Here is a 4,407-nt window from a genome sequence, read left to right as displayed (position 1 = left end):
AGAACCAAAGCCTCCTTTATATAGTGTGGTGGATTAGGGTTACATCCATGTAAACCCTAATACCCATGTCTTTTCATTTCCATGAGATCCATGGGTTAAAGCTCCATGGAGTATCCATGGACTTTCCATGCAAGCCTAGCCCATTCCAAATAAGCATTAGCCCACACTATATAAATACAAGAGCCCATATTTAATTAGTCATACTTTTGATCTCTAAATTAATTCTAGATTAATTATAGATCAATACTAATTAAATAATATGATTTTATATTAATATATTAGGACTTATAATATATTAATAAATCATAACTTATACTATTCTCAAACGATTATCCATAAATTGTTCGAGTGAAGTGCAACCCAAATGGACCATGCCGGGTCGGGTCAAGTACATACCAAATATAGTTATGGACTTAGACATTATATCCAACAGTCTCCCACTTGGATAAGTCTAATAACTATAGTTGCAAGTATGACTTCAGGAACCGATCAGCAATCGTAGCTCTTTAAACTCTGTTGAACTATGAAGTGCCATTTTAGATAAGTGATCATATAATCGTCTGTTCTAGATATCAGCCGGACAAATACATGGAACATGGTCTTGCTTATTGTCCAACATTTGTTTCCCGATTTCCGATTTGTTTGACATAGAACTTAACTGAACACATCAATTTAGTTCTGACCGGGCCCGGTACATAGGTCAAAACAAAATCATCGAGGGGCCCAGATATCGCTTCTAATCCTAGAAGTAACAGATAAACTTCAACTCATATGTTTGCTCTACTACTTGTTGAATTACACACAAAAGCACGGTTTATAACATCGAGTTACCAATGCGTTTTCGTGCAATCAATGCATAACCAACTCATAGGCAACAAATCATATCTCTAGGTTTGAAGACTTATATGATATTACCGTCTCACGATCACTCGAGATAAATTCCATGAAGTGATACAAGTGAGCGTGGGTTGAATCCAATACTCAGAACTTATGAGCACTCATGAGTGTTGTAGCCCCGCTTTGTCTAACATCTTAGACCTCTACAAGCCAACCCATGACAGTCTTGATTCATATCTACTTCCAACATATGACCGACTGTGGAGAGTTTGAATAATATGATATAAACCATAACATAATTATTCTGGAAGTCAAAACATGCAAAAAGAAATAATAGTAAACGATTGACAAAAGATAGCAACACTTTACTCATAAATAACAGCTTTTATTTATCATCAAATGTCAATTACATTTTACAAATTTCAAGATTATCTAACTACTAAAACTAATATCATCCTTCAGCCCTATGCTCCGAACATGCTGGAGATGCTTAGCCCGAGTCAGTCCCTTCGTGAGGGGATATGTTGGGTTCTCATCCGATGATACCCTCTTTGCCACGAGGATTCCTTCTTTTATTCGATGTCTGATGAAGTGATATTTTCTGTCAATGTGTCTGGATCTCCCATGATCTCTTGATTCCTTGGCTAAGGCAATCGCACTATTGCTGTCATAGAAAATCTCCATTGGCTCCTTTATAGCTGGTACAACTCCAAGGTCTCCGATGAAGTTCTTTAGCCATATAGCCTCCTTTGCTGCCTCGCTTGCTGCTATATACTCTGATTCACAAGTGGAATCAGCCACTGTCTCCTGCTTGGAACTTTTCCAAGTAATTGCTCCTTCGTTTAGAGTAAAGACCCAGCTCGACAGAGAGCGAAAATTATCCCTGTCAGTCTGAAAGCTAGCATCACTGTACCCTACAACTCTCAAGTCCTCACTGCCACCGAGGGTAAGGACCCAGTCCTTAGTCCTCCGTAGGTACTTGAGGATATTCTTTACCGCAGTCCAGTGTGCCTTGCCAGGGTTCCCCTGATACCTGCTAACCATGCTCAAAGCAAAGGCTACATCAGGTCGAGTACACGTCATAGCATACATGATCGATCCTACAGCTGAAGTATAAGGTATTCGACTCATTTCTGCTATCTCAGCCTCAGTACTAGGGCTTTATGTCTTACTCAATCTGGCGTTACTCTGGATGGGTGAATCTCCTTTCTTGGAGTTATGCATGTTGAACCTTTTCAACACTTTGTCCACATAGGTGCTTTAACTAAGTCCAATTAGTCTTTTACTCCTGTTTCTCAAAATCCTTATCCCTAGGATATAGGCAGCTTCTCCAAGGTCCTTCATAGCGAAACACTTCCCAAGCCAGGACTTTACTTCCTGCAGGGTTGGGATGTCATTTCCTATGAGTAGTATGTCATCCACATACAGTACCAAAAAGCTGACTATACTCCCACTAGCCTTGATATAGACACAAGATTCATCTTCACTCCTTGAAAAGCCAAATTCTTTGACTTTCTCATCAAAGCAAAGATTCCATCTGCGAGGTGCCTGTTTTAATCCATAAATGGATTTCTCGAGCTTACACACTCTACTGGGGTACTCTGTACTGACAAAACCCTCTAGCTGAACCATGTAAACATCTTCAGCCAACTTTCCATTAAGGAAAGCGGTTTTGACATCCATTTGCCATATTTCATAATCATGAAATGCAGCAATGGCTAATAGAACCCTAATAGACTTAATCTTGGCCACTGGTGAAAAGGTCTCAACATAATCAACTCCCGGAGTTTGGGAATAACCCTTTGCAACCAGTCGTGCCTTATAAGTGTGTACATTACCATCCATGTCGGTCTTCTTCTTGAAGATCCATTTGCACCCAACTATCTTACGATCAGGTACATTGTCAACCAAGTTCCAAACTTGGTTGTCATACATGGACTGTATCTCGCTATCCATAGCCTTTTTCCATTTAGTAGCCTCAGGGCCTTCCATGGCTTCCGTGTAGCTGTTAGGCTCATCCAGATTTACCAGTGTGTTATCACTGATAAGTGTCTCACCTTCTGCAGTAATATGAAAACCATAATAATGCTCAAGTGCATTCCTAACTCTGGTGGAACGCCTCAGAGGTATAGATTCTTCAGTCGGCTCAACAGGATTTTCCTCCTCAGGTTGAGGGCTAGGGTTTGAGGTTCCTTCACCACTTGACTCTTGAATTTCCTCAAGGTCAATTTGCCTCCCACTGTCTCCTTGGCTCATGAATTCTCTCTCTCGAAAGAATCCTCTTCTTGCTACAAAGACCACATTATCACTGGGTCTGTAGAAGATGTAACCAAATGATTTATGTGGGTAGCCGATGAAAATACACCTTTCACTTCGGGGTTCGAGCTTATCGTGAGTCTCGCGTCTCACGAAAGCCTCGCAACCCCAAATCTTGATGTGGTCTAGATTGGGAACTTTTCCAGTCCACACCTCGTGAGGTGTTTTGGCAACCTTCTTTGTAGGGACTAGATTAAGGATATGGGCGGCAGTCTCTAAGGCATACCCCCAAAATGAGATTGGTAGCGAAGCTCGACTCATCATGGAACGAACCATGTCCAACAAGGTCCGATTGCGCCTCTCAGCTACACCATTCAACTGTGGTGTCCTAGGAGGTGTCAATTGTGAGACAATCCCACATTCCTTAAGATAGTCAAGGAACTCAGTACTAAGATACTCACCACCACGATCGGATCGAAGCATCTTAATGTTCCTGCCCAACTGATTGTCCACTTCTTGCTTAAACTCTTTGAATTTCTCAAAGGTTTCTGACTTATGCTTGATTAGGTAGACATATCCATATCTACTAAAATCATCAGTAAAAGTCACATAGAACCGATTAGCATCTCTTGTGGCGGTTCTGAAGGGTCCACACACATCCGTGTGTATGAGGTCCAACAAACCTTCACCCCTAGCACAAGTGCCAGTAAAAGGTGACTTTGTCATTTTACCAAGCAAACAAGATTCACAACTATCATCTGACTTTAGGTCAAATGACTCCAAGACTCCATCCTTTTGGAGTTGGCCTATGCGTTTCTTGCTTACATGTCCAAGACGACAATGCCATAAGGATGCTTTATCTAAGCTAGTGGAAGAGTTAATACACAATACATTATTTCCTAGATTATCTACAACAGATACAGTTTCATACACGCCATCAAAAGGTAATGCTTTAAAATAAAGAACATTATTAAAGATAGCATCAATACTACCATTATTATTATCAAAATAAAAGGTAAAACCTTGTTTATACAATGCATGAAAGGAAATAACATTTCTTGCCATTTCTAGCGAATAATAACATGTATTCAAATCTAATGTAAACCCACTATTTAGCACTAAGGAATAAACTCCTATATTGGTGACAGGTGAAGCTTTCCTGTTTCCCATGATCAAGTTTATCTTTCCCTGCTCCACATTCTCACTTCTTTTTAGTCCCTGCAAATCACAACATATGTGAATACCACAACCTGTATCAAGGACCCAAGACTTAGAATGAGGTGAGTTATTAGACAATATAGTGTATATACCTGC

This window comes from Lactuca virosa, chromosome 7 (assembly GCF_052849685.1).
Source record: "Lactuca virosa cultivar CGN04683 chromosome 7, Lactuca_virosa_CGN04683_v6, whole genome shotgun sequence".
In the NCBI taxonomy this organism is placed as follows: domain Eukaryota; kingdom Viridiplantae; phylum Streptophyta; class Magnoliopsida; order Asterales; family Asteraceae; genus Lactuca; species Lactuca virosa.
The sequence above is the reverse complement of the archived record's forward strand: the minus strand, read 5'-3'. Positions refer to the sequence as shown.